This window comes from Sciurus vulgaris (assembly GCF_902686455.1).
Source record: "Sciurus vulgaris genome assembly, chromosome: 4".
NCBI lineage: Eukaryota > Metazoa > Chordata > Mammalia > Rodentia > Sciuridae > Sciurus > Sciurus vulgaris.
In genome coordinates this window covers 46,431,360-46,454,408 of record NC_136464.1, presented here as the reverse complement: position 1 = coordinate 46,454,408, position 23,049 = coordinate 46,431,360, and positions in this window count along the sequence as shown.

Sequence of the window (23,049 nt, the reverse complement as noted above, 5' to 3'; positions counted from 1 at the left end):
TAAATAGACCAAACACGTGATATATGCATAGAATAGTAGCATTGGTTTAATACAAATATATTGAAATCCAAAGATTCTATTAGCAAAAGAAATTGGTCTTATCATCAAGAAACAATGAAGTGAATGTAGAGACTTTCAAAAGTTAGGTGTTGAATAAAGCACAAAAATATTCATAAGCCATTATTATCTGCCTACAGAGCTATAACATTAAATTGCTATAATTTATAAACCATATTATCTGACTATAGTGCTAAAGAGAGAATAGAGTGAAAACAAAAATAATGTTGATTATGACGGAATTAGAAAAATAATACTCATGTCAAGAAGACTATAGCAACCGAATTAAAGAATATTGAGATGTTTATGAGAACAGACACTGTTGATTGTTAAATGAGGCTCAAGTGTATGCTGAGCCTCACTAATAATATTAAATCCCTTCTTTAATAAATTAAAATGAATTCATATAAATGGCCTGAAGTTGAAATCCAATAATTTGGAAATATAATTGATTTTTCAAAAATAGCTTAAGAAATCAAGAGGAAGAAATTACTAAGAATAAGTGTAGATGTGATAAAATTAGATCCAGAAATAAATTGGTAGACTAAATTAAATATTGACTGGTTAATTGAATAAAGGGACCTAAACTGCATTGTAGTCTTTCTGATAGGAGGATTATTATTTGAAAAGCAAAATTTCAACTGCATGCCTACATGTTCTATATCTCTTCCCCCCAAATGAGTAACCATTCCCATTTTTTATTTTCTGCACATTCAGTCTAACTTCTACCTGTTTAATGTGGAAGAAAAGACATGTAGTTTTGGATTTACTTCTTTTGATATAAATGACATACTTTAGAACTTTCTTTTGAAAAGTATACAATTGAGTGTTTTGAAAGATATTCACAAGGTTTGTTCAGTCAGCACCTCCAAGGAGCATCCTGTAGACCTTAGCAGTCATTCTTCATTCCTCCTTCCTGCCCGTCCTTGGGTTTCCAGTATTTTCCTTTGTGTTTCCACAGGTTTGCCTATTCAAATTTTATTAAGATAGTCAGACGAGAGTGGCATGTTGGCATCTGGCCTCTTTCATAAACATTTCAGTGTAATGATTTCAAGCCTCACCCATACTTTGCATGTATCAGCTCTCTCTTCATTTTTAGGAATGAATAGCATTCTCATTCTATTGGTCGGATATACTATATCTTGTGCATTCCTTCGTCACTTAATGGGCATTGAGATTTCTGGCTATCATAAAATACTGCTGTTAGAAATGCTCACACACGTTGTAGGTGGATATGTTTTTTATTTTCTTAGACACTACCTAGGAGTGGGATTTCTCGACCATGTGGTAAATGTGTGTTTCACTTTTTCAGGAACTGCCTGTTTTCCACAGTGGCTGCACACTTTTACATTCCACCAACAGTGTATTAGAATTCTAATTTCTCCAAACTTTGTTAACATGTTATAGTCTGCCTTTTTGACTATAGCCATACTATTGAGTATGAATGTATTATCTTATTGTGGTTTTGATTTGCATTTCCATAATAACTAATGATGTTAAGTGCTTTCAAGGGCTGACTGGCCATTGATATATCTTCTTCGGGAAATACTTGGTCCATTTTTGAATTATTTTTGTTTTATTATTTAATTATTTTTATATATTTTGGGTATAAGTGTATTTATATAAATATACTTTTCAGCTATTCTTCTCTCTTCTGTAGGTTGTCTTTTCAATTTTAGGATAGAGTCTTCTGCAACACAAAATTTTTAATTTTGATGTGGTCCAATTTATCTGTTTTTTCTTTTGGTTGTTTGTGCTTACGTGCCAAATGTAAAGAATGATTGCTTAATAAAGATTACAAGGTTTTATATGTATGTTTTTAAAGAGTTTTGTAGTGTTAGCTCTTACATTTGTTTTTGATTAATTTACTTATTCATTTGTTTAGTGGTGTTGGTTATTGGCAGCTCTTACACTCAGATTGTACTATATTCATTTGGAATATATTGTTGTATGTGCGCTGGGTAAAAACTTCAACTTCATATTTGCATGTGGATATCCAGCTTTCTCAGCAATACTTGTTGAAACAAATCCATTTACCTATTAAATTGTTTGGACACCTTTGTTGAACAAGAGGTGCCAACAAGTGGATAGGTTTATTTCTGGACTCTAAATTCTATCCCATATGTCTGTTCTTATGGCACCCCACATGGTCTTCATTAATGTAGCTGTAGTAAGTTCTTAAATCAGGAAATATATATCCTTCAACCTTGTTGTTGGTTTAGTTATTTTGTCTATTGTTAATCCCTCGCGTTTCCATATGAATTTTAAGATCAGATTGCCAATGTCTGAACAGAAGGTAGATGGGAATGTGATTGTGATTGTTGCATCTGTTGACCCATTTAGTGTGATTGTTCTCTTAACTGCATTGCATCCTCTCATCCATGAAAACAGAGTGTCTCCACTTATATAAGTTTTCTTCACTGCCTTGTAGTTTTTGATGCACAAGTTTTGCACTTCTTTTGTTGAACTTATCCCTAAATATTTTATTTGTTTTGATGTTCTCATGAATGAAATTGTTAATTTTATTTTTGGATTATTGCTATTGTATAGAAATACAACTGATTTTTGTTGAACTCATTTATTAGCTTTGATGGTTTTTGAAAAATTTTCTTAGGATATTCTATATACACTACCATGTCATCCACAAATGGAGATTGATTTAATACTTTTCCAGTGTGGTTGTCATTTCTTCTTCCTTCTTTTCTTCCTTCCTTCCCTTTCTTTCTTTTTCTCTCTTCCTTTCTTTCTTCTCTCTCTCTCTTTCTTTCTTTCTTTCTTTCTTCTCTTTCTTCTTTCTTTCTTTCTTTCTTTCTTTCTTTCTTTCTTTCTTTCTTTCTTTCTTTCTTTCTTTCTTTCTTTCTTTCTTTTTCTCTCTCTTTCCCTCCCCCCGCTTTCTTTTTTTCTTTTTCTTTCTTTACTTGACCTGCCTACTACCTTCAGCACATGAATGAATATAGTAGGAAGAGTGGGCACCCCTATTTTTTTTTTTTCTTCTTGGGATGCTTCCACTCAATTTTCATCATTAATTATGTTGACAATTTTTTTTTAATGTCATCTTTATAAATTTCGGAAAGTTCTCTCTTTGTAAATTTGTAAGTGGTTTTATATCTTGAAAAGATTTTGTAAAGTGTTTTTTCTGGGTCTACTTAGATGCTGTTTGAAGATATTTGTCCTTTATTAAGGTGATACTATCTTGATTAATTTTTGGATGTTGGGTTCTTGAGATAAATTCCTCTTTTATAATTCGTTTGGTATGTTGTCACATTTTATTTGGAGTATTTTATTGAAAATTCTTGTAATGAATGTTTGTCTGCAATTTTTTTTATCTTCATGAGTTCAGTCTGATTTTAGTGCTGGGGTAATAATGGTCTCTCAGAATGAACTATGAGGTGTTTTCTGCTCTTTTGTAATATCTGGTAGAGTTCACCAGTGATGTTATCTGGCCATGGACTTTCTTTGGATGAAATATTTGTTGTTTTAGACATATTCAGATTTTCTGTTTCCTTGTAAGTTGATTTAGACTATTTTTGTAAGAATTTGTTCTTTTTCATGGAAAGATCAAATTCATGTACTGTTCAGGTTATTAAATTTGTCATATTCACATTATTCATGTAGTATTTAGGTTACTCAATTCGTTAGCATAAGTGTTTATAGTATTCCTTTATTATACTGTATTTAATATCACTAATTGTATTATTCTTTAGGTTTTTTTTTTTTAATTTCCTTGATAAACTCTACTTAAGCTTTTGAAAGACCTATATAAATCCTCTCTGGATGTTAGCTCAATAAAAAAAAAATAAAATAAAAACACTAACCACATTTTAACTGGTACCTTCCTGTAATTCACCTCTTTGTGCATTTGGATCCTCAAGAGAGTTTCTCAGGTCTAAAATGATTCCCAGATTCAGACTGGGACAGCTCTCACTAGTAAAGACTGATTGCTTTCCTCTGTGCTCATTTAAATATTTCTATCAAAGAACATATGAATTTCTGTTTCCTCACATTTGACTTAACAATTTGTGTTAGTCATTTTTCTGTTACTGTTACAAACACCTGAGATAATCAACTTTTACAAAAAGAAAAAGTCTATTTTGGCTCACACATTTGGAGGTTTCAGTCCATAATCAGTTGGACCCATTGCTTTAGGTTTGTAATGAAGCAGCACATCAGGCAAAATATGAGCTGGAACAAAACCACTCATCTATGGCCAGGAAGTGAGAAGAAGGAAGAAGCAGCTGGTTTCCCACTAATCCTTTGGACAGTATACCAAATCCAAGTGGCTCAGGAGGCTGAGGCAGGAGGATGGAGAGTTCAAAGCCAGCCTCAGCAAAAGCAAGGGGCTAAGCAACTATTTAGACCCCATCCCTAAATAAAATACAAAATAAGTCTAGAGATGTGGCTCAGTGGTCAAGTGCCCCTGAGTTCAATTCCCAGTACTCCACTCCCCACAAAAAAGAAATAAACCTGCCAACTGGGGGACAAGTCATTAACACATGGGCCTTTGGGGACCCTTTCAAGCCAAACTATAACACAATGAAACATATTATTTTATATCCTGTTATTTGAATTTTAATTTTTGCTACATCAAGGTTATAGATTATCATTCTTGTTTTGATTTGTGTTTCTCATAATATTAATAATGATAAAACAGTCATGATTATTAGCTTTTGGACTTCTTCGGAATAGAGTTTCTATTTTTATTCTTTTTCTTATTTCTGTATAATTTATTACCTTTGTATGCTTCGTCAAGAGCCACTGAATATTTTTTATTTTGCTTCATGTTACTTTCAAGCACTGAGGTATCTTTTCTAAATTTGTCATTCTATATTTAACTGTGTGTAGGTGTTTGTTATTGAATTAAATGCTTTTGATTTGATGTAGCTGAATTCATCATTTTCCTATTTAAAATTTATTCCCTTTCCTATGGATTTTAAAGGTGTTTTCCTAGTCTTCCTGCTATTATCTTTGTAGTTTAAATCTGATTTTTTTCAACCTATGGCATTTGGGATATAATGGTTTTTCAAGTTTTAAAACATATTTAAAATGTCTATCATTACCACAGTGATTTTTGCTACAACGTCTATCATATATCTCGTGTTTAGTGTGTACATCAATCTGTTCCTAGGCTACCTACTCTGTTCCACTGAGTTATTTTATGTACCTTTTCAGTGATGGACCCACATTTTGTGTATGAGGGTAAAGTTATGATCTACAGTGAATTGTATCATCTGATGGGACAAGTCTTAGCTCTTTATTATTTTTTCCCAATTATCTTAACCATCTGTAGACCATTATTTTTTCAAACCAGTTACATTTGGTTTATAAATTGCAAGTTATAAGATGTTGAATTTATGAATAAATTTGATATTTTTGTGTTTACAGTAAGTCAAATAATCCATTTTCATAATGCATCTTCCCCTTTATTAAATCCTTCAACATGCTTTACCAGAACTTGAAACATGTAAGTATATATAGATATATACTATGCACGTGTTTTTTTATATTTATCTGAAATTTTCTATTCTCATCATGATGCCTAAAAATATTTCCCTCAGTCATTTTTAAGAACAGTTTTAAGAAGCAGTAATGGTTCAAAATAAAAGCACCACAGATGGTTCTGATATGAATTATGATCCAAGACAGCAAATACAGACTGATATTTTCACCCAAAATATAAGATAGGTTTTCAAACAAGTTGCAGACCATTGGTTGAGGATTGCAATAATCCAACCACAGAAGACCTATTTTTCCCCCAACTGGTAGTTATCACTGGTATCTAGAAATTTTAAAGTACTTAAGATCATAATATCTTAATTCATTGCTGTGTCATGGAATAATTTCTTCGTTATTATTATGTGTTATATCCTTTATATAGATGACAGCATTTTTTAGAAAACACTGAATCCATGAACATTGAAAGTGAAAAGACATGTGTAATTGGATTTACGCCTTCATAAACTCAAATGATTATGCATTACAGTATTAATCTGAGTGGTTATTCATAAAATTTCATTTGACAACTCATAGAGAGGTTAGTGATGTATGTTTAACAATTAATTTTTCTTGTAGTTATCAATATGTATATCCTTCATTGTCTATATTTACAGTTTAATTTTATCTTTTATTTGGGGTGGTTACTGGGGGTTGAACTCAGGGGCACTCAACCACTGAGCCATATTCCCAGTCCTATTTTGTATTTTATTTAGAGACAGGGTCTCGTTGAGTTCCTTGAGACTTGCTTTTGCTGAGGTTGACTTTGAACTCCTGATCCTCCTGCCTCAGCATTCTGAGCTGCTGGGATTATAGGCATGTACCACCATGCCCGGCTAATTTTATCTTTTGAACCTATGTTCACACCTACTCCTCCCTTACTATTATATCCATTGAATAATGCTCAAGAGACTGCAGATTCCTGGAGAATCTGGAAAAGTGGAAAAATGAAAATCAGAGAAAATACATTTTGTTTGGCATGATCCCCAAACTAAATTTCTACTTGTGACTTTATAAGAAGCTTATCGAATGCAACTATAGAAATAAAATAGATTGAATAGCAAACTTGGCTAAAATAGGATCCCAAGAACTTTATAAAGTAGATTCAGAATTGCAAAATCACTTGAAAATTACCATTTCATATATTTTGGATTATTTCAAGTACAATATATCAATTATGTGGGTTATTTAATTTTTCTTGAAAATACTACCTAGATAGATATTTATTTTCTTCAGTGAAAATGTTTGAGAAGTAGTAGTGTGTGATATATAGTCTTGACTCTCTTTTCTTATTGGCTCGTTTTTCTTATTTGGAAAAATGCTTCTTTTGTAATGGTACAATCATACACTATTTAATCTGTGTATTACCTGTATCTATTTCTTGCCATGTATGTTTCCAAGTTCAGATAGTGATTCACAAGAAATCAAGGTATGAGAAGTCTAAAGTTTGTAGAAATGATGAGCAACAATGACTTTTATATCTTACTAGGGTGTCTCCATTATTTAAAAAAAAATGAGTAGATATTTTTCTGAACTATAACGCTGAGGTGTCACGTATGTTATCTAAGATGGAATTACTTAGATTTTGACACACATTATTGGTATTTGAATATTTCATTCAATTTCACTTTTAATATGCCTAGAATTTACTATATTCCAGATATTATGAAAATCACTTTATATGAATTGACTTACTTATTCAACTTCCATAAGGCAAGGTTATTTTTACTGCTCTTTTAAAAATTATGAAAAGATAGTACTTAAGTTATTTTCTTAAGTTCTCACAGTTGGTTAGTGGGGAAACATGATTTAAAAGCAGGTTTGTGGGCTGGGGAGATAGCTCAGTCAGTAGAGTGCTTGCCTTACAGTCACAAGGCCCTGGGTTCGATCCCTAGCACCGCAAAAAAAAAAAAAAAAAAAAAAAAAAAGTGGCTTTAAAAGCAGGTTTGTTCCAGAAACTGTGCTCACAACCACTATGCAGATCTTTTTTTTTTTTTTTTTTTTTCTGCTTTAATTACTGGAACCTCAGAACAAGGCTATTCTCCATTTATGTGGCCAATTAGTTTGAAATAGACAGTTATCATTATATGTATCAAAGACTACTGAGATGAGATGAAAGTCATTCAGGAAATAAACTTATTAAAGAAATTTTAAAAATGTAATAGAAAAATAAATAAATATCAAGAAAGGAAGTGCAAGCACCACATCTTGGATTGATTGGCCTTGCATGTCCTGTCTCCTACTGGTCTCTTGTCCCAGATCCCTCCTTTTCCCTGCATTGTGCAATATCTCAAGCATTCCCACTGGGCTGGAGAGAAGCCCTGTTTTCAGATCATGGCTATATAGTATCTTCCCTTGAAATGCTCCCTCCTTCACCATATCTAGCTATCTAAGTCTTATCTTCAGTCTTATTCTTAAATATCACCAAGGTGTGTGTGTGTGTGTGTGTGTGTGTGTGTGTGTGTGTGTGTGTGTGTGTTTGCTTTCACTGCACAGTTTTGAATGGAAAGGGATATTCAGTCATCGTTTTCATAGATTTATTCATCAAACAGTATTGAACATCGAATATGTGCCAGCATTGTCACAAACACCAGAGGTGCATTGATGAACAAAACTTCAAAAATCTCTGTCATCCAAAGAATCTGAATAGGCAACAACCCAAACAAGACACATAAATGGCCAGAAAGCAACCGAAAACATGCTCCACCTTATTAGTCATTATAGAAATGCAAATCAAAATTGCAAATACTACTTTTTACCTATTAGGATTGAAAAACTGAAAATAATAAGTGCAAAGGTGTGGAGAAACTGGAACCCCTTTGCAGTGCATGCAAAATGGTGCCATCTTATGGAAAACCCTTTGGTATTTCCTCCAGAAACTCAATTTAGGATTATCACCTTGATCCAGCTATTCCACTCCTAGATAGCTATCCAAAGAAAGGGAAATCATGGACTTAAACAATATTCACAGCAGGATTATAACAACAACCAAAGATGGAAACAATCCAAATGTCTTTTGAATCAGTGGATAAATAAACAAAATGTGGCATATCCACACAATGGAATATATATCTCTTTCCTTGAAAAGAGATATATAGGAATGAATGCAATCTTGACACATGTTACAACATGGATAAACTTTGAAAAATACACACCAGGTAAAAGAAGTCAGACTTAAAAGAACAAATAGTGTATGATTTAGCAAATATGGTCAACAAAGGCTAGGCAAATCCATGAAGACAGAAAAGTGGAATTGCATCATGCAATTAGTGCAGTTTTTGTTTGGGATGTCAAAAACATTGTGGAAATAGATAGTGGTGACGGTTACACAACATAGTGAATGCACTTAATGCCACAGAAGTATACCCTATGAACTGGGAAATTTCATATTTTACTTTATTTTACCATAATAAAAATAAAGAATAAACAAATTTAAGGTATATTAGATTGGAAATGCATATATAATTTTATGCATTAAATTACATTTTAGTTACATAAAATCCAATCCAACACATTTTATCAACAAAATGAAGACTAGATTAGCAGTTTATAGTTTTGCCACACCCTCTTCATTATGCTGAGAGTTTTTCATAGGTATAGCTAAATTGTCCATCATTTCTATGTTATAAGAATAATAATACAGGAAGAAGAATGTGTGATTTTTTTCCAAATAGAGGCACATTTATAAAGACTTGAAATTATATTTTGTGAAGGTTGCACTGAAATCAGTAAGTTATTATTCATAATCAGTAAAAATTTTAAGCAACCTATTGTCCAGTAAAGGTAGTTATTAAGTAAACCAGGGGGAAACAACCTGATGGGACATTATGCATCAACAAATAGTGAATATTTTGAAGACTGTAAAAAAATGAATGAAGATAAGAAGAGGTTTTATTTCTTTTGAGGGAGTTATAGGAATTTGTTTTTCATTTCACTATTGGATTATATTGTTTCAGGAATTAATAATAGAACATTAAAAAAGAGAAGATGAAACCCAATAGGCTTAAAAGATTTTTTTGTGGAAAAAAAAATTCACCAAGTCTTTGAACAGACATAATGAACCAGAACACATTAATTATAAACTGAGGATGAACTGACTTGGCCTGAGAGGATCCTAGGCCTGATTTCATAAGTCATTGTCTACAACATATTAATGAAGCAATAGAACCTTTTTAGAGAAATAGAACAGAAATGATTGAAGGCAAATGTAATAATTAAATAATTCAATCAGATCAAAAGTAACGTAAGTCTTATTTCTTTGTTAGCAAAGGAGAAACACAGGCTAAGCTCTTTAAAAAAAAACGGTCCTCATTAACCATTAAGGAAATGTTATGGTTTAGATATGAGGGGTCTCCCAAAATCTGAAGCATGTTCAAGACAGTGCATAAATGTTCAGAGGTGAAAATATGATGGATTAAAACACTGCCATGGATTAAATAGTTGGTAACTATAGGTATGGTGTAGCTGAAGGAAGTAGGTCACTGGGACATGCCTTTGTGTTTTATATTTTGACCCTGGTGAGCAGGGCCTGCTTCCTGCTTCCTGGTTGCCATGCCCAGAGCTTTGGAGTCAGTTGACCATGGACAGAACCTTGGAAACCACAAGCCAAAATAAACTTCTGCTAAGTTGCTCTTCTTAGGTCTTGGTCACAGCAGCAAAAAGCTGACCAAAACAGGAATATTAACATTTTTTTTTTCCTTATCTCAAAAACCTGAGATTCCAGACATTAAACCAGATGCTCTGCTGTGCCCAAACAGATATTTACAACCAGGTAAAGTTACAATATTGCATATATTAGGTGGTTAATTCATGTGCTGGAAGAGAGTCACTTTAGGAAATGCAACACAAACAATATGAGGGGGATTAGAAAAATTCCAAAAAATAGTACCTGTGCAGGCCAAGCAGTAGGCCTGTTCAGAGGTCTTGGCTGCCTTGTCATAGCTTTGCAATTGATTATGGTATTTCATTTAGTTTCAGGGGAGACAGGAAAAGATGACCCTAAAAGTGATATTGAATGGGGATGAGCTGTGGGACTTTAAGAACCCCAACTAAGGGCCTGAACCCACAGGAGGTGCCATTCTCAGGCTCCCAGCAAAGAGGGGAGGGAGAACAAGAAGGTGTGTCATGGTCAGGGCCAGGATGGAGACAGAGGAGAGGGTTGGGATTACGCTAATTCTTACCTGTAAAGATAAGATTAGGACTGGAAAGCCAAGGGGGCAGCAACAAACAAGGGCTAAGAAGAACTGGCACAGTATTCCTTGGGTTCTCTCTTTCCCTCTTCTTCATCCGTGCTCTTGCCTTTACTGACCTCATCTTTAGACATTTGCTCAAAACTGGGAGCAGAGTGGGTTATGCTTCAGTATGGTTTCTGGACTCTACCAACCCTTTCTACTATCATATCTCATCCTAACTCATTTCTCCTTGCATCCCATGCAGTCTTCATTGACTCTCTTTAAAATTCTCATCGACTCAACTCCCTCTAACTCCGACCACATCATCTCTAACTTTTCTCTATCCCTTTAGTCCCTCCCTGTCCATTAGAACTCCCCACCTTCTGGGCCCTACAATCCTGCTCTTTCCCTGTAACCCTTTCCCTGTATCCCTGTATCCTTCCTCTCTGTCCTCTGCAGTTGCTTTGAAGATCCTCTTCAGCATTTCTTACTTGGCCATTGTTCCCTTATAAAATTCTCACCCTATAAAACTTGTAAGTTCACAAGAGCTCTCTCAAAACCCTTTTATAAAACCCCCCACTTTTCTCTATGAATCCATCACGGTCCTTCTTTAACCCGTTACTGTTTACCCATAAACTCCTAAACTCCCCACCAAGCCCCTCACTCAGCTCCTTTAAGGCATTCTTCAACCACCAATAAACTCTGACTTCTCTCCCTTTCTATTCATAGCCTCTTCTGTCTCCTTATAAATCCTTCCCTGACTTCCTCAACCTCTTCTTTCAACCCCCAAACCAGCTTGCTGACCCTTTCAACTCTATCCACTTAGAATAGCCTCCCTGTTCTCCTAAACGTGCCCCTCTAGACACTTCTCTGTCCACTTGTCAGCATCCTCTCTGCCCCTCATGATACCCTACGTGCCCCACCACTTCCCCGCTACCCCTCTTCCTCCTACTCCCTGCTCACCTCCTGCATTACCGGTAGGACTGACGCCTGAATTCCCAGCAATCAACACCAACTAGGGATTGCCATGGAGACCAGACAGGCCCGCCTCTCATCCTGTCTCTATACTTCTATTGGTTGGCTGGATCAGAACCTGATTGCTGATTGGTGGGATGGTCCTACTCTCTCAGGTGATTGGTCAATTTGGGATTCTTGGCTTCTACCTTCAAAATGGACCTGTAAATGGCTTCTTCTCCTTGAACTTCCTTGTTTACAGATTATTGCTGAGTCCTTTAGGAGGAATGACTACTTGGGGCAAGAGGAATGTGTGCCTGGAAGACTTGGATTGCATCAGGTTCCCTAACCTGGAGTAGGTTCTTGAGCAGTGGAGTGTTATCCTCGCAGGGATTGGCATACTTTCAAGTGCTCATTTGTCTTTGATGGTGAAGTGTCTTCTTAAGTCTTTCACTCATTTTTAAAAAAATGAGTTGCCTTTGTTATAGCTAAGTGTTGAGGGTTCTTTTTTATATTCCGGATACAAGTCCTTTGCAAGATATGGGATTGCAAATACTTTCTCCTGGTCTCTAGCTTCTTTTCTTTTCTAACAGTGTAATTCATAGAGCAAAATTTTAAAATTTTGATAGGATCTAAATTATTATTTTTTTCTTTTATGAACATGCTTTCCATATTATGTCAACAACTCTGCTTAACCCGAGAATCAACATTTTGATGAAAAAAATTTTTAGATGTACTAAATTCCATGAATGTTGCCTTGATGTCAAATCTTGGCTCTGATAAGACAATTGTTTACATTTAAAAAAGAACTTTGAAGAATAGACAAATGTATCCCTTCCCTCTAATCTTTGGATATAATTTCACACACAACAATTGAAATTGTTATGTATACACAGACCCTTCCATTGCTAACTGTTGGCCTATTTTCTTTGTAGTTTTCCAGTGCTCTCTTTCTCTGTATATAACATTTTCCCAGAATATTGATACTCTAGAAAACTAATATTATTTTAAATTATATTTTGTTAGATAGGAGGAGACTAATGCTCCCAATGAAGACAATTTCAAAAGATTCATAAAGTAGGATTTATTTATTTTTCATAATCTGTTTGAAGCTTTGAGCTGGCAAGGCAGCCTGGACCTCGCATGCCATATCCTGAAGAGGAGCACATTAAAATAAGCAAATTTTCTATATGCCACTGAAAATAACTCAAGGCATTTTACAAGTCTTGGCATAGGCAAGTGAGTAAGGCACTGGGTGTAGGGCAATGATAAGAGGTAGAGAAGCCACTAGAGTTTTAGGCAATTTTATGACACTGTGAGACAAAATTACACTTGGGCGCTGCCAAAACAATCAGGATTTAGGAGGCCAAGGTCTGAAAGAGAAGGCAATGGCAGGGAAGTGAGAGTGATATTCAACATTGATTTTCAGCTTTAGTTACTTGCAATTATGTTCCAAAGGATTAGAAGCTAAATAGTCAAACACAAAGGAGCTAAAAAAGAGAGAGAGAGAGAGAGAGAGAGAGAAAACTTTTCAATAATCTCATCTCATAGTTTAAGGGAGACAGAAATTTCAATTCGGACTCAACCAAAAAGAGAGGCCCTAATAACCACTCCAGATTATCAAATCAGACTCTCAGAGGGTCACATGTATAATAGGAGTAGGGAAAGACCAACTTAAACATATCCTTTCAAAGGCTGAAAAGCAGCAGTGAATGAATTAGATTCTAGATTGGACTGAGATAATGCACTGCTGTACTGCCTTCTGGAACATGTAGTTAAGACATTCTGAAGGAAAATAACATTTGTGGCCCTACAATGCTTATATACTATGATTGGCCTTCAATAAAAATTAACATAAAAGTTGTGATTTAATGATTGCAAAAATTAATTAATTATCATGTCCATGCTCAAAGAAACCTAATACCCATTAGCAACCTCACCAGTTTCCTTCCTGATCTTTCAGATGTTTCCATTGATCTACTTTCTTTTTCTATAGATTTTCCTATTTTGCAGATAAATGAAATCTTATGACATGTAGTCTTTTGTCACAGTCTTCTTTCAGTCACTGTTTTTAAGGTTCACCCATATCGTATCAACACTGTAAACCTTCCACTGCTGAATAATGTTCTATTGTATGAATAAAGCACATTCTGTTTTTATCCATCATCAGGTGATATGCATTAGTGCTGGTTCCACTTCTGAGTTATTATGAATAATGCTGCTATGAACATATCTCTGGTTTCAGTAGTTTGTATCTTTGTAGAAAACATACCATTTCATCAGGGTTATTTAATATGTTGGTATACAGTTGTTCAAAGTATTCTCTTGGAATTTTTAAATCTGTAATGTTGGTGGTTATTCCTCCTTTTAGTAAGTTGTATTCTGTCTCTCCCTGTCAGTCTAGCTAAAGGTTTAGCAGTTTTCTTGATCTTTTTCAAGAACAAAGCACTTTTTATCTTCATAAATGTTCTCTTGTTTTCTGTAGTCTATTTCAGTAAATAAAATGTACTGATCCTTTAATCTTCATTGCTTTGTTTCCTCGGCTTTCCTTGCTTGAGTTCAGTCTTTACTATTTAGTTTCTTAAATTAGAAATTTAAGTAATTAATTTTAGGACTTTTCTGTTTTTAAAATATTATTGTTGACCACTATAAAATTTCTAAGGATTTCCTCAGATTCATGTTCTAAGCTTTGATATGTTGTTTTCTTTTTCATTCATCTCAAAGCATTTTCTAATTTCCCTTGCAGTTTCCTGTTTTACATTTGTTTGTTTAGAACAGTATCATTTAATTTTTACCTATTCTTATTGCCCAATTTTTCTCTTGTCTATTTCTCGTTTAATTACTTTGTAGTCAGAGAATACACTTTGAACGATTTCACTTTGTAAAAATTTATTGAGGTTTACTTTATAGTCTAACCATATGGTTTATTTTGGAGAATGTTTCTTATGTACTTGAGAGAATTGAGATTCTGTTTCAACCATGTGAAATGTTTTGTATATGTCTATTAAGTTGACTTATACTATTGCTCTGTTCTTTAAATTACTTCTTAATCTTCATAGCTTGTCTTTCAGGGTCAGTCTTTCAAAGTCATATTGAAACTTTGCAGGAAGCAAAAAGATTATATAAAATTCATGTAATATTTGTACTCAAATGAAACCTTTGGCTCAGAGAAACAGATAGAAATCCAGTATAAATATGAAGTTACTGGAAATAAATAAATGAAAGCAATTCTTCATGAGCATTTTACTATGTTATGTTAGAGCGGTCTGGGGCAGCCGGATGGGGGCGGGGCATCAGGCAGTCTGCCGGTGCCAAAGAGCAACCAACCAGATGCAAACCCTAAAGGTGTCTTGCACCCGCCTGTCACTTAGCGGGATCCCCAGTCAATCACAGAAGGACACAGGTTCCAGCAGGGTCTTTGGCCAACTGCAGGGAGCCACATCCGCCCCTGAGTCATCCCACACCTACTCCAGAGTACAAAACCACCGCCCATTGGAACCCCAGCGCGACTTCCCCAGCCTCTCTCTGGCGGGTTGACGAATCTCGCCTGTTGCTGACCCAATAAAACTTTGTTTCGACGCTTTTGGTCTGACTCCTTTTTGGCTACCCGCATCCGATCTTACATGTTATATTTCCATAAAATGTTCAAGTTAAAGCAAACTGTTCTACCTGTTGTGATAATTTAAAAAATGGCAGATCACCTATTTACTTGGTTTCTTCTCAGGAACTGTGAATGATACCAACACAGAATTTACTTAATTTACTTTTCTTTATAATAACATACGTCCTTTTCAATAGTCTGAAAGGTAGACTAATAGTTCCAAGTTTGATATTAGAAAACTTAGGTATTATTATTATTAAAAAATTATTTTGAGCTGCATTCTTAAGCTGTCTGAAGATAGTTTTTTTTCCCCAGGGGCAGGGTACTGGAGATTGAATCCCGTGCACTCTACCACTCATCTATTTTTTCAATCCTTTTTATGTTTTTATTTAAAGACAGGGTCTCACTAAGTTGCTTAGGGCCTTGATAAGTTTTATTTCAACCAAATTATTATTAATTATCTATCCTATTCACATTATGAAATTGATTTCATAATCAAGATTTTTTAATTAATCAAAAAGTAATTAGTATATGAAATCCTGTGTGTGTGTGTGTGTGTGTGTGTGTGTGTGGTTGTGTGTTTGTGTATATACATTTTGAGGAAAAATAAGACAATATGGTCTTATTCACAAAAGTTGAAATTGTCTGGGGCCCAAAATCTTTTAGGGTCTGCTAAGTGAATGTCTGGCATTTGATAAAATGCTGAAACATGATTTAACTCTGGCAGGAACATTTTCCCAAGTTGAAAGGTCTGCACCAGAGAAATGTCATCAAAAAGAATTTTTCCTTTATAAAGTTTCATCTTAGCTTTAGGTGACAGGTAAACCATTCAGATGTTCTCTGCTTTACAATGACAAATCTTGTCAGAATTTCCACATGTATATAACTGTTATAATTATGGACTATTGAAGTGAACTCTTCAGCCAGTATGAACTCCACATCTTCTTCACACAAAACAACCTAGGAATTTCATATAGAGTTTATATGATCATCTAACCATTATGTCTACTTGCTTTTAAAACAAGACTTATTAACAACAAAAATTAGATAGCTTTAGCAGTATTCATATGTTTATTTAGTCAATCATTACCTATTACCACACACATACAAGGAAAATAGGGTAAGTGGAAGATGAAGGTAACACATAATGGAGGAGATCAACAGGCTTCTGTCTTGCTTTCCCAATCTTTCTTTATATGTAGGAAATTTTTCTGGAAATGCAGAAATAAAAATATTTACTTGAATGCCTTGCATTTGAAAACTTTATTAATTTTGAAGTATGGGTTAATAAACAGATTGAGGAAGAAAGACCAAAGAAACAGAGATTGGTTAGGAAAATGATACAATAATATAAAATAGATTTTAAAAAGAACCATTTTCCTCATTGGAATGTCAGCAGTGTAGGGTGGAAGGGGCAGGAGTTTAGGCAATTGATTTCTGCTTGGGATGCTGGGAGAGATGTAACTGTGATTCGACATATTTTTTTTTACTTCCTTACCTGGTAATGTTCTTCCTGATCCTGTTTTTCCTTTTTCCACAAAAGTTGACTCTTTTCTCTACTCTTTCCCCACATTACTATATCCCCCAAACCTACAATCCTCTTCTTACATGTGAATGGACAGAAGGAACAAGTTTGGAATAAAAGACTGTATAATCAAAGTGTTTCTGTGGTTATCATTTATTACATAAATCATTTTATAGTTCAATCTTATAATAAGTTTGTTTCTCATAAATTGATTAGCCAAGTCATAGTTTAGGCCTTTCTTCTAGGAGCAGAATATCACTTCATTTTCTACCAGGTAGTGAAATAATTGTATGTGTGAGTCCCTTAGGGAAGATCGTAGGGAGGGAAACAGAGTTATGTAGAATTTAAAAGCACATAATACTGAGTTTAAATACCAACTTCATATCTTACTGTCTGACTTGGAGCAAACAGTTTAATCTTTCCATGTAGCAGTTCTCACATTCAGAAGGATGTAATGATAGTACTTACATAATTGTGTTATATGGATTAGCATAAAATATTTAACAAAGTTCTTAAATATTAGTAATTTTTGAGATTTTTTAAGGAAAAGTTGAAAGAATTCTGGATTTTTTTTTCTAGTAGTGTGAATCAGATGAGCATCTGCTCAAATGACTTAACTGTTGAAGATGAGGAAAAAAGAATGAAACATACATTTTGGGGCAAGAAATTAATAAACATCAGGGTCTAAAGTAGAGTTAGAGTACAAATTCTGAGAGCTGAACCAAACATTGATGGTAGGTAACAGGAAGCCCTGACGACCTTGAACTTTCTAATGACCCTACTACATGAGGAACTGAAGAAAATATCTGGAAAAAACACAGACAATAACATTTACAAGAAGTCTACTACTAACATAAATGATAATGAGCAAAATAAGATTTTAAAAACTAGAACATGATACAGAGCGGAAACTCATAAGACAGTTTGGTAGTTTGTTCTCATAGAACATAAAATATAAAAACAAGAAAGGCTAAAAATAAAATGATGTAAAAAATATACCAAGCAAACGTTTTTAAAAAGTTACCTTAAATAAAGGTTATAATTATAAATTGATAAAACAGTCAGTGGGCCCAGAAGTAAATGATTGGAAACTTATTTGCAAATAAGGACATATGATGAAATGTATAAGTGACTATTAGTGGAACAACAGGGAGAAACTAGAAAATTCACAGAGTGGATAAATTTATTCATGCTTGTGTTCATTAGTTTACTTATTTTCATATCTCTATATTTCCACTGGAAGATGAACTCCTTTGGTAGTGATTTCTTGTTTTATAGCTATAGGGTCAGATAGAAGATATTCAGAAGATATTTTTCTTTATTAATCAAACAATGTTTTAAAAGAGTAGGTTAAAATCGGTTGAGAAAAATAGCAGCAGTTCCTGTTTTACATGTTTTGAGAACAGTAAAGGTGGATAAAAGTTAAATTAAAAAAATTTTCAAGAAATTAGAAAACAGTATACACATATTTATTGGATTTAAAAATATTCTATATATTATTGAAGAGAATATTCTCTAAATTATACAGTTTTTAAAATCAGGTGAAATTTCACTAATGAAAGAATAAAATCTGCCAATCTAGAATACATTCACCACCATAATTAATTTTCAAAGTGAAGGAAAATTATATTTTTCCTAGACAAACTAAAGGTGAAAAAATTTATTGTTGGTAGACCACTACTAAAGGAAGTGTTAAAGAAAATTCTTTTGGTCTAAGAAAAAAATACTTGATTAAATTTCAGATTATAGAAAGAATAAAAATATTAGAAAATAAATTCTAGATGGTGAATTAGAGAAAGACTGTATTTCTAGTTTCTTGAGGGTTTGGGATTTAAGTGGCAAGATTAGTGCTTCTCAGTGAGGTGGGTGAAAGAGAGATTTCACTAAAATTCAATATTGGATATTCAGGGAATCTTGGAGACTCAGAAATTTGGATGCGTTGGACAAAGAACAAGAAAGAGTAAATTGGAGCCAAGTTGGTTATGGCAGCAGCGGCAACTGGTTCTCAACAGAGGGAAGTCATAACACAGAGAAACATGGACAGATAGGTTTGGCATATAAAACTCTGTAGACTGGAAAAACAACCATAATTTCACTGATGCAGAGGGTGAGCAATAAACTTGTGTTTGAAATGTGCTTTGTATTTCTCATCTGGCAAACAGAGAAATGAGTTGCAAGCCATCTTGAGGAGGTCACATTGAAGCTTGCTGCTACAGAAGCCAAGAAATCATAGTAAACATTGCCATACTGCCTTGGGATGTGCCAAAATTGTGGACTAGGATGTACCTAGCAGAACATGAGTGAAACAGGCAGAAGAAAATTGTACAGAGGGGATTCAACTTGCTTTTCCTTTGAGTCTGGTGGCTCACCAAAACAGCTAAAGAGGGTCAGGAAACTGAACAGATGGGTGTAACTACACTGAGACTAAGTCTGGGAAGGCTGTATTCATGGACAGCAGTTTGTGGTGAACTGGCTCCCTTGTCTTGCAATTAGAATTCTTAGGTGGTTTCTGAGATCCAGAGTTCTGGCAGAGATTGGCATCTGTCAGTCCCGAGAGGTTGTGCTGATCCAGTCTTTCCAGAGCAGATACCACCCAACAAAGCTCCTAAGGTCTGATTAGACATAAGCCCCAGCCATAGGGTCTTCATTAATAGAACACTGCAGCACTAGAAGTACGAGGATCTGGTCTGTGCAGGCAAAACTCCAATTGACAGTACTTCCTATACCATTCTAACATACTGCTGAGAAGGGAAGTTGAACGCTATTTCAATCAGTTTCAATTTTAAATCACTCCAACTGGCAGCTTAGTGAGCAACACACGAAAAGGAAAGGGTTAACAAACTCCAACCCTTGTTCTCTCTCTTTCTCAGTACATAGCCCAAGAAGAAAAGGAAGGGATAGATGGGCACAGGCAGTGACCATCCATTCACATTGACAGTTCTGACCATCTCAGTGGAGGTGATTCTTTCACTTTTCATTAAAAGTCTTGATTCCTTTTTTTAAAAAAAATGTGCTTCCTCTGCTAACTAGTTTATGGATATGTGTGTTTGGCTTTTTAAATGAAAGCTCTTTTTCCTTGGCTTGTCTTTCGGACATTAAGGTTTTTGGTTTGTTTATTTTTGTTTTTGTTTTTGTTTGCTTGTTTCCATTTCTCTCCTTCTCCCACTAACAGCCAATTTCCCTTTATTTTTCTTATTTTCTCTTCTTTCTTAATAACCATCACTTGCTACATCTCTTTTCTGTTCACTTCTGAACATTCTAAGCTCTCTTCTACTTCCTATCACATTTTCTTTTCTCTTTTCTCTTAATGAATTGTATGTTTATTATCTTCCAGAACTATTTGGTTAATATAACTTCTGCCTCACTATTCATATTTTTGTAGAAATTATTGCTGTGGATGACATAGTTGAAAGCAGTTGTTTACTTTTATACCAGATCTTATTCATGATTATTGTTTTTGCTATTTGCTATTAGTGACTTCACCATTCCTGATTTTTTCTTTCTTTGTTTCTTTTTTTTTTTTTTTTTTTTTTTTGTTAATTAGTGTTGCAGATGTCATAGTAGGGACCAGGTCTTTATTTTAATGTTGCATATTGTTTACATGGTTGCTGCTCTTATTTGTTTCTCTCTATTCTGAGGTGCCAGGAATCTATGGGGACATTATAATAGAAGTTCATAGGCTAGAGTCTCCACTCCTGAAATACACTTAGCCAAAAGATAATGCACCTTGCTTCACAAACACAAATGAACTACACTCAAATTTAAGCTATACTTTAACACAAAAAATAGAAGAGGCAAAAACCCAAACTAGTGACTAGGCCCCAAGTAGGAATGATTGGGGTTGACCCTCAGGTCACCCTCTTGGACATCCATTCTAACACAAAAACAGAATTAACAGGAAGGTAGTGGATACCAAACCTATGAATGGGTCTCAATCTAGATCACTCCAGGACAATTTATCAAAAGGCCATGCCCTAAAAAGGCCCAGATATAAGAGCAGAAGAGAAATACATTCTAAGAGATAGATAACACGGGAATACAAAAAATATGAAAAAACAAAGCAACAAAATGTCTGCAAAAGTTCACAATTGACCAGCAACTGACCCAAAACATATTGAAGTGGATTAAATATCAGATAAAGAATTCAAAAGAGTGATTATAAAAGGGATCAGTGAATTCTAGAACACAGAAATATAACTGAATGAATTAAGGAAGTCAGTACAGGAAATTCAGTAAGGAAACAGAAATATTTAAAAAAAAATCAATCCTGGAAATGAAAGACAATAAACCAAATAAAACTTTCAATGGAAAGTGTGTCTGAAAGAGTAGACCATGCTGAAGACAGAATCTCAGAGTCAAAAGGCAAAGTGGCCAAACTTGAAATTCAGACAACATTAAAGAAAAGAAAATAATAACCAAGATCAGAATATACAAGAATTCTGGGACAACATTAAAAGACCAAATTTAAGAATAATTGAAATTGGTGAAGTTGTAAGATACAGGCTAATGGAATGGATAACCTCTTCTGGGAAATAATAGAAAACTTTCAAAACCTTCAGAACAAGAACTTCAAGATACAAGAGACAATCAGCACTCCAAATAGACAAGATCAAAAAAGAACCTATCCAGAGTACATTACAATTAAAATACAGAAAAAAGGTAGAATTTTAAAACCTCAATAGAAAAATGAGGCAATCAGAATCATTTCTGATTTCTCAGAACAAACCTTAAAACCTAGAAAGACTTTGAACGATATATTACAATTCCTAAAAGAAAATGACTGTCAACCAAGATTGTTACACCCAGCAAAACTATCTTTCAAAATTATAGACAAAATAAAAACCTTTCGAAATAAGCAGAAACTAAAAGAATACACAACTACCAACCTGGCACTACAGAACTTAAATATTTCACAGAGAAGAAATTAAAAATGAACTCCAGAGCTCATAAATGAACAAATCATATATGAAGAATAGTTAAGCCAGTGAGAAACAACCAAATCAAATTAAACATTAAAAATAAATTAAAAATGGCAGGAATTAATACATATATCTTGATAATACCATTGTAAAAGGTCTCAACACTCCAATTAAGAGACATAGGCTAAAAAAAATGGATTAAAAACCAACATCCACATATATCTGGTTTGCTGAAGATGCACCTCACAGGTAAAAACAGCCATAGGCTAAAAGTGAAAGGATAGAAATTGATGTATCATGCAAATGGAGCCCGGGGTATGAGAAAAGTACCTACTCTCATATCTGAAAAAGCAGACTTCTAACCAAATTTAATCAGAAGAGACAAAGAATGTCACATCATACTAGTAAAGGTGGCAATCTAGCAAGAATATATAACAATAATAAATATTTATGTCCCCCAAATGGTTGCAACAAATTACATATAAGAGACACTACTTACACTGAAGCATCAGATAGACCCCAACACAATAATACTGGTTGATTTCAACACACCTTTCACACCATTAGATAGGTCATTCAGACATAAACTTGGTAGACTCTTTGGACATGAAAAATATTATAAATCAAATGGACTTAACAGAGATCTACAGAATATTTTATCCAAGGAGTGCTGAATATACTTTCTTCTCAGAAAATTATGGAACCTTCTCCAAAATGAACCATATATTAGGCCTCTAAGTAACTGAGCAAATACAAAAATTTGATATAATTTCTTGCATCTTATCAAATAAAAATCAAATGAAATTAGAAATAAACATGACAAAACCATACAGAAACTAGATAACTACAAAGAGATTGAACAATGCATTTTTGAATGATGCAAAAATGATAGAATAAATCAAGGGAGAAATTTGAAAAATTCTTAGTCTCACATGAGAATATGATACAATATACCATAACCTCTGGACACTATGAAGAGAGTTGTAAGAGGAAAGTTTATAGCTCTGAGTGCCTACATAAAAATATCTGAAAAATCCCAAATAAAAAACCTGATGATGCATCTCAAGGAGCTTGAAAAAGAACAAACCTATTACAAAACTAGTAGAAGGAAGGAAATAATTAAGACCAGAGCTTAAATTGATGAAGTTGAGAAGAAAAAAATACAATGGATCAATGAAACAAAGAGATTCTTTGAAAATATAAACAAGATTGACAACCTCTTAGCCTAACTAACCAAAAAGAAAGAAGAAAATCCAAATTAATAATGGAAAAGGAGAAATCACCACAGACATCACAGAATTTAAATATTATGTAAAATATTTCAAAATTAAC